Here is a 12,181-nt window from a genome sequence, read left to right on the forward strand (position 1 = left end):
GCTTCTTCCCTGTAGAGTATGCCCTCTCCTTAACGCCATTTCTTCTTGCCTCCTGCCTTTACTTATGCTGTCCTATCAGCTCAAAGTGATTTGTTCTCTCTGCCATACATCTTGTTAGCAAACCAAGACACTTATGAGCTACTAAAATACGTTTAAAAACCAAAACTAAATTGTAAAAATCCTTTCATGAGATTCTAGGGAATAAAAAAAGTCTGAGAGTTTAAGTTAAATGTAATAAGGAGAAGCATTATATAGATGCTATTTTAATCAATATTTTAATCAAACATTCTAAAGCATAAGAGATATTATATTTATAAGCAAGCAATTACTCTTCAATCAAATAGTTTATAAATACTAAAGAAGTGACATTAGTAAATTTCATTCAGTGATGGGTATTTGGGACATGTTGCTGATGTGAATAGTTCTAATTCAAGCATGAGTTGTCTGTTAATCACATAAATGTGTTTGAAGATTTTAAAAAGTGCTCACTCTTTCAGAAATGAGTCATTTTACTGAAGTAGTAAAGAGATCCCCTTCTTGGAACTCACATGCTTCTCTGGCCCTCACCCTTTTAAAACATAAATGGTTTGTGAGAAATGCTTAAACTTGCTATAAGAAGCCTGCTTTATAAAAGAGTAATTATACTTAAATCTAAAATAAATGTTATACAATGCAAATGAACCAATTATATTTATATGCTTGGCTATCATATTTTCTTAAAGGGAATCACATCTGTCATCTATTAAAAGTGTTCTCTCTGAAACTCTAATTCAAAAAGACACATGCGCCCCTGTGTTCATTGCAGCACTATTTACAACAGCCAAGACATGGAAGCAACCTAAATGTCCGTCTACAGATGAATGGATAAATACAATGGAATTCTATGCAGTTATAAAAAGGAATGAAATAGTGTCATTTGCAGCAGTATGGATGGACCTCGAGATTGTCATACTAACTGAAGTAAGTCAGAGAAAGACAAATACCATATGATATCGCTTATATGTGGAATCTAAAAATATGATACAAATGAACTTATTTACAAAACAGAAACAGACCCATAGACATAGAAAAAGTAATTTATGGTTGCCAAAGGGCAAGGGGGGGCAGGGATAAATTAGAGGCTTGGGATTAACTGATGCAAACTACTATACATAAAATAGATCAACAACAAGGTCCTCTTGTATAGCACACGGAACTATACTCAGTATCTTGTAATAACCTATAATGGAAGAGAATGTGGAAAAAGTATATATGTTTTATATATATGTATAACTGAATCACTTTGCTGTACACCAGAAACTAACATAACATGGTAAATTAACTATATTTCAACTAGAATGAATGAATGTGTTCCCTCTGATTGAGCTCTTTGTTGAATGTCAAGTACTTCAGTTTACCAGGATTGCAGTGAAGGATCTGAAGTTATGATGCTGATCACTTACCTTGTTCGTTTACAACATTATCTTGATGCACATCAAGACTCCACTATCTCAAGTTGCAAAAAAAAAAAAATGACAGTAAACAACATTTTAGCAGAGTCTCTCATGAATGTCGAGGACCACACACAAATCTTCTTCATGGTGATAATAATCTTTATATTTAGTTTTATAATTTCTGACTATTTTATTATATAACTTGACATGTTCATCAAAGAAAAAATCGAAAGAAGTTAAAAGAAAAAGAACCACTCCTGAGGAATATTTTTTCCACCACATAATTTAAAATCCTTAATCATGAATTAACTTGCTACTCTCATTTTCTTATCTCTTTGGGGAGAGAAAGAATAAGTTATCAAGAATCACCATCATTGTTTTACACACACACACAGTGATTTTTATTTATCGTTTTTAGTTTGGATTTGTTGTTTAAGTTTTTTGCTCTTCATTACTTCACATAAAGACACTTGCCACTGGAATCATTTCTTGTTGCCTGAAATACATCCTAGACAATTTCCTTTAGTGTGGGTCTCCTGCAGTGAAATCTCCCAGTTTTTATTTATCTCAATGCCATTTTTCCTCCGAACTTGACAGATATTGTCACTGGTTACAGAATTCTAACTTGGCCATTTTTTTTCAGCAGATGGAAGACATTTTACTGTCTCTGGCTGTCAGATGTCAGTCATTTGAAGGTAACTGTTTTCTTTTGTTTTTATATTTTTCTCTTTGATTTTCTGTGAGTTCAATCAAATGCGTCTTGGTGTTCATTTTCTGTTGTCTCTTGGAAACACTGCTCTTATGTTTTATTCATTCTTGTTGGTATGTTTATATTTGAGTTTACAGTTGGTTAATTGATTCCATTAAACTAGGGTGCCTCTACCAGATAAAGGAAGCCCCATATAGCTTCTGTTAATGCTTTGCGTGATTTTAAAGCCCTGATTTAGTTTCTCAGAAAAGTTTAAATTCATTTTTCTGTTTTTAACATAAAAATTACAATTATGCTAGTTTATTTGCTTCCAGAAGAATCAAGATTCCAAAGATTTCCGAAAAATTGGTTATCCTCAAATTGTAACTTGAAATATGGAAGAAGACACCTTACCTACAATTCAAAATGGGGAAGTATTTCCATGAAATGTGATGAGTTAACTGTACTTTATCAGATTTATTTTTGTACTTGTTTCTTGTATTTAAAAACTTAATGTTAACATATTTGATTAGTTTTCATGACGGTTTGAATTACTTCTCCCACACTCAACATTTCTGTATGTTTTTCTAGACACCAGTATGTGGAATATTATTAGCATTATATAAATTTCTGAATCAAAGACATCTGGAGGGATAGCATTCTTAGGAGGAAAAGGGCAGAACTGCCCAGAGTATAAAAATCATGTATTTCAGTTTCAGAATTCACCTTTCATTTTAATTTTTCAGTTCATCTACGTTGCTTAAGGTCATGAATATAAAATAAGTAACAGAATATAATTAGCATTTTACTATGAGTGAACAAAATTACAATTAAGTTGCATTTGCCAAAAATGCAATGTACATTTTAGGTAGACAGTAATCAAACAACTTTTAAAATTATCCTGTTGCCTAGTTGAATATAGAGTGTAGGTTATCTATGAAAATCATAGTATATCCTGAATTAAATATGTCCCCAGTCATCACTAAAACCACTGAGGCACCTACACAGGGAATTTAAAAGAGCTTCACCAGAGACTATTCACTTGCTTCCTAAAAGAAGTACTATTTAGTCCTGGTGAGGAATAAAAAAAAAATTTTTTTAATCTATATCATCTGTATATTTTATGTAATCCTAAAATCTTGTTAGGATTACATCTGGCAAAGCATCCAAGAGAATTTTTTGTAGAATGTGTAATCATATAAAAATTCAGTTATTATAACCTCTTACCACACTCTTATCCCTAGATGACATTATTTCAAAACTTTCAGAGAATCAAGAATAATTTGTTCCTAAGAAAAACTGAGTATTCCAGTCTTATTCTTAATGACTCCCAAATTACCAGCCAAGGGACCTTTTTCTTATTTAAATGTTCTACCTTCCTTCTTTCAACCCTTATTTCTCCACTCATATTTTTCTTTTATTTTCAGGTATCTGACATGAGAGCAGACAAGAATTTGTTTTTTAGAACTCATAGGCAAGAAACATAACCACGTTTTAAAATTTCTAAGGGAAGTTAAACCCAGTGTGAGCACTTTACATACTTAGCGTGGATATCGGGACATCTGGATTGAGCCAATCTCAGGGCCCCTACCCATTTCTACTGGATAGGAAATGATGCCAGGGGGTTTATGTTGTCAATGGGAAGAGGCCTCAGCACAGAAGCCTTTGCCACTTCTGCTACAAGAAGCTTTTGGCCTGTCCTCTGTTCTCTGCCAGCCCTTGATATCATTTAGGCACAGATTTGCCCTTCACACCAGCTTCTTCATGACAGGGAGACCATACCTTTTCTTGCTGCTTTTAATGATGCTGAGCTACTTGTCAGCTGCCTGAAGATTTTCTTTCAATAGGCCCTGGAAATTCAAAGACAGTTCCTTTGGCAATAAGAAAAGTCTTGACCCTAGAAAACCTAGGTGTGATTAGAATGTTTTTAATAGGTGAGAGATAGGAACAAGCATAACAGAAAATATTCTTTTCAGCCTTTCTGTTTCACACATATAAGGAGACAGAAATGAGTGTCTCAGTAAATTACCGTGCCACATATACAAACCATGTTTCAGGGACCAAGGATACAGATGGCTGTTTCTTATTCTCCCCCATGAGAAGCTTTCTGCAAGATTGGTCCAAAGAACACAGGTGGTTTTGTATAGTCTATGAACTAGTAGTTTCAGAGAAAAAGAAAAAAATATATAATTTTTTTACATATTTCACACATTTTAAATGTAAGATTAAGTGTATTTTTCCTTATTAACAGTTGTTGCATCGCATGCCTGATTTATAAATCAATAATAACTGTTAGAGTGTATGCCATCATAATAGTTAAGAATGACTTTCTAAATTAAAAAAAAATCAAGACACCAATGACATTGTACATTGCAAATCAGTATGTGCTGGAGGAACTCGAGTTATGTTTTTTCAAGAAGTAGAGGAAGAAAGAAAGGTGTATACTTGATAAATGGATTTTACTGGGCCAGCAGTCTCCAGTGCATTGACTATTAAGATGCTTTATCCAATAGTGGAACAAAGGATCAACACTTCGTGCAATTTTCTAACAAAACACAGTGGACTTTCTGGTAAGCCATTTGATTTTTTTTTTCCTGAGAAAGTGCACAACAGTGCCTTCTGGGATAACGGTTTTTAAATTTCTCTCTATAAAAGTAGAATCCAAAACTACATAGAATTGCACTGATCCAGCAAAAACAGCTAAAGTAACATTATTGCTGAGAGGACTGCAAAGGAAAGCACCAGGTTACATTTGTTCAGAAAGAAAGTTAATTTCCAAATCCATTTTTCAAAAGATACTCTTGCAAAACACCAGTTTAATTCAGTGGGAGAGAGCACATCTCATGCATTGATGATAAACCAGATAACCTCCTGTGGGCCCAAGATCTTGGCAAGTCTGTACCTACCCTAGTAATTAGGTTCGAAAACCAATATCCCAGAGAAAAATGGAGAAGTAACTGAATTTACATTGCTAACACCCAAAGGAATGAGGACTCGTAAAAGAAATTAAATTCAGATATGGAAAAATAAAAGTATAACAATTTAAAAATAGAATATAAATAAACAGTATATTTGATTTCCAAAATCCTACTGTGAACCAGAGAGTATTACCTCCATTTCACATTTGATGAAATGGAGATCAAAGATTGTATTTGTTTTCTAGTTATGCATAACAAATGACCACACATTCAGTGGCTTAAACCAACACACATTTATTAACTCACAGTCTCTGTAGGTAGAGTTCCTGGCATACCGTCTACCTGAATCCTCCGTGTCAGGGGCTTACTGGGATGTAATGCAGGTTCAGTCAGGGATGCCCTCACATTAGAGACTCAAATGGGGATAGGGCTGCTTCCAAGATCATCCAGGTTCTTAGAGAATTCATTTCCTTATGGTTGTAGGTTGAAAGTTTCAGTTTCTTGATGGAGACAATACTCAGATCCTGAGGCCACCGGCAGCTCCTTGCCATGCGACCGATAAAATGATGTAAGTTGTAGTTTTAATATGTCTATTATGAAGATCTATTCAAGTGATGCTTGGCCTTTCAATTTTCCTTTTCTTTAAAATGCTTATTTTTATGTTTTGTTGATTTTTCTTTTTTCCCTCAGTTTTATTGAGATACAATTGATGTATAATGGTATATTCGTTTCAGGTAGACAACATAATGATTTGAAATGATTACTACAATAAGTTAACATCTGTCACCTCACATGATTACAGATTTTTTGTGTGACGAGAATTTTTAAGACCTAATCTACAGTAATTTTCAAATACACAAAACAATATTGTTAACTAAAGTCATCAGACTATCACATGCCTAAAACTTATTTATCTTATAACTGGAAGTTTGTACCTTTTGAGCACCTTCACCCATTTCCCCCACCCCTCATGTCTGACAACCACCAATTTGTTGTCTGCTTCTATAAACTCAGTGATTGTAGATTCCACATGTGAGATAATACATTGTATGTCTTCCTGTGCCTGAATTATTTACTTAGCATAATGCCCTCAAGGTCCATCCTTATTGTCAAAAATGACAGGATTTCCTTTATGGTGGAATAATATTTCATTGCATACATGTGTGTATATATGTATGTGTGTGTGTGTGTGTGTGTGTGTGTATATCTGCTTCATCCATTCATCCGTAGATGGACACTTAGGTTGTTTTCATGTCTTGGCTATTTTAAATAATGTTGAAATGAATATGGGGGTATAGATATCTCTTCAAAATAGTGTTTTTGTTTCCTGTTGAGTGGGATTGCTGGATTATATGGCAGTTCTATTTTTAGTTTTTTGAGGACCCTGTATACTGTTTTCCATAGCGGCTACACCAATTTGCATTTCCATCAACAGTGAATAAGGGTCCCCGTTTTTCCACATCCTCACCAACGCTTGTTATCTCTTGTGTTTTTGATGATAGCCTTTCTAGCAGGGATGGGGTGATGTCTCGTTGTTGTGTTGATTTGCATTTCCCTGATGATTAGTGAAGTTGAGCATCTTTTCATGTACTGGTTGGCCGCTTGACTTCATTGAAAAATGTCTATTCAGTTCCTCTGCCTATTTTTAATCAGATTATTATTATTATTTGCTATTGAATTGTATGAGTTCTTTATACATTTTGGCTATTAACCCATATCAGATGCATGGTTTTCAAATAATTTCTCCCATTCCATAAGTTGCCTTTTCATTTTGTTGATGGTTGCCTTTGCTGTGCAGAAGCTTTTTGGCTTGAGGTTGTCTTATTTTTTGTTTTCATTGCCTTTGCTTTTGGTGTCAAACATAAAAGTCATTGCCAAGACTGATGTCAAGGACCTTACTCCTCATGGTTTTTTTCTAGGAGTTTACAGTGTCTGATATTACATTCAAGTTTAATCCATTTTGACTTGATTTTTGTGTACAGTGTAAGATAGGGATCCAGCTTCATTCTTCGGCATGTGGCAGCCTAGTTTCCCCAGCACCACTTATTGAAGAGACTGTCCTTCTCCACTGTGTATTCTTGGCTACTTTGTTGTAAATTAACTGACCATATATGTGTGATTTTTTTAATAGGCTCTCTATTTGACTGATTGTTCAAGGTGTGTGTTTTTATGCCAACACCACACTATTTTATTACTGCATTGTAATATAGTTTGAAATCAGAAAGCATGATGCCTCCACCTTTGTTTTTTCTTTCTTATGATTGCTTTGGCTATTCAGTCTTTTGTGGTTCTATGTAAATTTTAGGATTGTTTGTCCGTTTTCTGTGAAAAATGCTGTTTGAATTTTGAGAGGGATTGCATGTAATCTGCAGATTGCTTTGGGTTACAGACATTGTAACAGTATTAATTTCCAATCAATGAACACAGACTACCTTTGCATTTATTTGTGCCTTTAATTTCTTTAATTAATGTTTGTAGTTTTCTGTGTACAGAACTTTTGCCTCCTTGGTTAAATTAATCTTGGGTATTCTTTTTGATGTGATAAAATAGGATTGTTTCTTTAATTTCTCTTTTTGATAGTGTGTTATTTATAGAATTGCAACACATTTGTATATTGATTTTTTATTATGTAACTTTACTAAATTCAATTATTAGTTCTAACAGTTTTTGGTGGAGTCCTTCGGGTTTTCTGTATATAATATCATGCCGTCTGCAAACAGGGAAAGTTATACTTCTTTCTTTCCAATTTGAATGCCTTTTATTTCTTTTTCTTGCTAGTTGCCATGGCTAGGACGTTCAGTACCATGTTGAATACAAATGGTGAGAGTGGGCACCCTTGTCTTATTCCTGATCTTGGAGGAAAAGCTTTTCACTGTTGAAAATGATGCTGGCTATGGATTTGTCATATATGGTCTTTAGTACACTGAGTTACATTTCTTTTACGCCTAACTTGTTGAGGGATTTTTTTTATTATAAATGAATGTTTGATTTTGTCAGATACTTCTTCTGCATCTATTGAAATGATCATATGATTTTTAACCTCCATTTTGTTAACATGGTGTATCACATTGATTGGTTGATTTGTGGACACTGAACCATCCTGGTATCTGTGGAATAAATCCTGCTTGATCATGGTATCTGTGGAATAAATCCTGCTTGATCATGATATATTAGGATAGTTCTAGCCTCATAAAAGACTTCAGAAGTGTCCCTTCTCTTCTATTTTCTGAAGAGAAGTATTCCAATTGGGTATAGCAATTATATTTGAATAATTGGTATATTTCCTTTAAAAATATCTGGTAGATTTCAGCAATGAAACCAACTAGACAAGTTTTCTTTCACAGAAGAATTTGACAGGTAAGTAATTATTCAGGGTGCCTCTTTCTTCTTGAGGAAGTTTTATAGTTTAGTTTGTGTCTTTTAAAGAATTCTTCATCTCATCTAATTTGCCAAAGTTATGGGCACAGTTTTTTGGGTCCTAATTTTTACTATTTAATGTCTGAGAAAGTCAGTCACGATGTTCCATAATTCATTTCTGATATCATTGAATTGCATCTTCTCATTTTTTCATTTTCATGATCTCTTTGGAGATTTATCAATTTCATTGACATCAAAAAACAGGTTTGCTTTCACTAATGATTCCCTAATATGCTTGGTTTTCAATTTCATTGATTTCTTCTTTTATCTAAATTTCTTTCACTCTGCTTGCTTTGGGTTTTAGTTTCTTCCTTCTGTGGTTTCTTAAAATGGAAGCTTAGATTGTTGATTTGAGACTTTTGCTCTTTTTAAATATATGTTCAGTGCTATACATTTCCCTCCTAGCATTGCTTTAGCTGCATTTCCAAAATTTTTATATGTTGCATTTTAACTTTTGTTCAGTTCAAAATATTTTTTAAAAACTTCCTTAGGCTACCACTATGATCTCACACTTTTGCACTGAGCTTCCCTTTCTCTGTAATGTTATTCCTCCAAATGTCCTTACAGTTTACTTCTTAAAGTTTTCAAGTCATTCCAATGTTATCTTCCCAATGATACCATTTTATTTAAATTTTAACCCTCCAGGCACATCATTTTTCTTACCCCGTTAAATTTTTTTCTTCAAATAATCTATCATCTTCCAATATACTGTATATTGTTCATCATCTGTGCCAACTCACCACTGTCCCAACTCACCAGAATGTAAGTTTTATGATATCAGAATATTTTTTCCACTGAATCCTCAGTATGTAGTATACTCAGTCGTATGCTCAATACTCAATATTTACTGAATAATTTTGTCTCCTTGGAGTTAGTTATTCATAAATTATTCTGATAATATTTCCTAGCCCTTAACTCTGAATTAATTTCCTATATAGATATATTCAGCAGTACTTTAAAACTCAAATTTCATCCTTATAACAGTTGTTTTAAATATGCAGAAGAGTACTTTTAATCCTAATTCTACTTTACACGTAAGAAAAAGGTATCTCCAAGAATAAAGATTGCCACATGCAAAAAGCTAGGAATAGGACAGGAAGTAGAACTTTAAAAGTTCTTCTATTGATAAGCCTAGCACCTTTACAGCACATACATATATCCAGGCAGTAGTACACATGAGAAGTATAAATACAGACTTCAACAAACTTACATTATATACATAGCCAAGACATATAAATGCATATTACATATGCATGCATAAATATATAATCAGTGTTTATGAAGTGATCTATGAAAATATTTTTAATCATAAATAATATGACCAGTTTCTTATTAATGGATTTAAGTGTCTAAACTTAAATTATTTTACAAACCATTGGCAACTATGGTTAGAGAAATCATGTGATATTTTTTAAAATAAAATTTGAACAGAAATTTAAATATAGTTCACATTCCTCTAAAAAGGAGTATTTTAGAATAAGAGTGTATTATTCAGTAGCCAGGCAACATTATGGCCTTGAGATATTCTAATTCTCAACACATAGCCAAGGGTTTCTTAATTCCCGAGACATTATTATTTCTAATAACCAGATTTCCAGCGTTACATTCCCATTACAGAGCTTCATTAATATGTGGAATGTACGTAGCTCTCAGATAGAAAGATTTTACGAAGATTTGTCACATGTTCCCTTGTGAGTTGGGAAGGATAATGAGCAAATCAGAATATTTTCCCCCAAATTAGCTTCAATCTGTTAAATTAAGCTCCCTCCAAAAAATACAGTCATATATAAAGATGCAAAGTGTAGAAATGTTTTCTCCATTTCAAATACAGTGTTTCCAGTTCAATGGAGCTTTGGAAATTTTTAACAGCAACTCAAAATTATGAATAGTTCAATCAACTCTTTTATATTTTTGGTAGTTTGTGGATTTTTATTTTTCTCTTCTAAAATTACCCAGTGAGAACAATTCTCCTTTGTAACTGCAGACTATTATCCATCTTTAATCATTCAAAAACTGTGCAATAGTACCATCTTAAATGTATCCTTCTAAGGATTTTTCTCTAATTCCACGTTTCTGCCACATGCAAAATTAATCCCATTTAACAAAACTGCAATGATCACTTTGAAAGCCCATGCCAAAATGTGGATAAATAATTGCAGAAGGCCTGAGTCTTTGATCTTTGTTAACATATGCTAGGCAAATGCTAACAGAGAGGTCTTAAATATAAACCATATTAAATGAAACAGTGACTACTAGAATCTCAGAAACTCCTAACAGAGTTCTTTTAAAAATAAATGAGCTAAGAAATAAGAAGGAAAAGGACAGGAAGGGAAGGAGTGATACAAGAAAGAGGAACTACTATTTCAACTTAAGTCAATCTCTGTCAACCAGTTTGCTGTTTCCTCCTCCTTTCCTAATCTCTGAAATATGGAATCTCCCAGGCTATATTCTCAAAATCTCTCTCTTTACTCTCCACATGACCTCGACCAGTCTCTTGGATATAAAAACCACTACATGCTATTTCATTTCAAATTATAACTACAGTGTACACCTATTTCCTTAACAGCCCACTGGACAACTGTACATAGATGTCCTAAACCAAACTCCTCATTCCCAAACCACACACCTCTTCTTTGTCAATTCCATCTCAGTATAGACTGATTCCATTTTACCTTCTTAACAGGAAAACCATACTCACCTACACAGAGGGGTCTCCTGGATGATTTTCTTTCTCTTCTGCCTCACCTGCAATTCAGCACCAAATGATACTGATTCTACCTTCAAGGTACAGGAAGAAACCAACATTTTCTCCTACCTCTTCTACTATCAGGCTGGTCCAAACCATCAACTTTTGTATGAATTATTTCAATAACCTTTAAATTGATATTCCTGATGCTGCTACATCCCATTAGAGTCAATTCTCAATGAAGCGACCACAATACCACATCTAAAATGTCTTTCCGATAAAATTCCCCTTATGCTCCAAATCCTGCAGTGGTTTCCCACTCACTCCAAGTAAACATTAAGGACTTTTAGTAGTTCATAGGTCCTCCACATTCTAGCTCCTAACTTCTTCCCACTCTATCTCCTACCACAAACCTGACACCCACCGTATCCTGTTCAAGTATCCCTTAAACAGAGTTTTCCCTGAATACTGTATGTAAAATAACACTCCAGCACCACATTAACACTCCATATCCCTCATCTTGCTGCATTTTTGCCAGAGCACTATCCCTCTATAATTATTTATATTCTGCTACTATCCATTAGACTGTCAGCTCGATCAGAGCAAGGGCTACTCTGTTTTGTTTGCTATATGTTGATAATTGCCGATTGAAGTTACTCCATAAATATTCACTGAATTAATAAATACTAATACTGCTCACCTGTTTTTCTCAATTCCACCAGGAGTCTATAGGTTTCTGACGTTATGCATAATTTCCTTATCTCTTATTATAAATGTTTATCATCTCCTTCCTACCACCCTCCCCTTGCTTCCAAACTTATTTCACTATGCCCCAGGGAATTTCTGGTTTTGACCAAATCGCTCTACTATATCTTTATCCTCTTTAAGACTGTTTCAGTATTTCCACTACCTTAATTGAAAAGAGGATAATATTCTCTTAAGTAGAACCTGTACATCAGAATAATGAGGTGCGCTTAGGGGATTATTCTCCTCATCCAATGCTGTCTCCAAACCACCTGTCTCTTTCCACTTATCAAAT

At 34.0% G+C, this 12,181-nt stretch overlaps 2 long non-coding RNA genes across 2 annotated transcripts in view; one reads left to right on the forward strand and one right to left on the reverse strand.

Annotated features, from left to right (window-relative positions):
- Nucleotides 1–12,181, reverse strand: part of LOC137228226 (uncharacterized) — an 81,200-nt gene that overhangs the window by 14,146 nt on the left and 54,873 nt on the right. The window lies entirely within an intron of this gene.
- Nucleotides 4,808–8,171, forward strand: LOC137228225 (uncharacterized). The gene is made up of 2 exons (XR_010945212.1): nucleotides 4,808–5,607; nucleotides 7,818–8,171. It is a non-coding gene; the product is annotated as an uncharacterized lncRNA (long non-coding RNA).

This window comes from Pseudorca crassidens, chromosome 7 (genome assembly GCF_039906515.1).
Source record: "Pseudorca crassidens isolate mPseCra1 chromosome 7, mPseCra1.hap1, whole genome shotgun sequence".
NCBI classification, from domain to species: Eukaryota; Metazoa; Chordata; class Mammalia; order Artiodactyla; family Delphinidae; genus Pseudorca; species Pseudorca crassidens.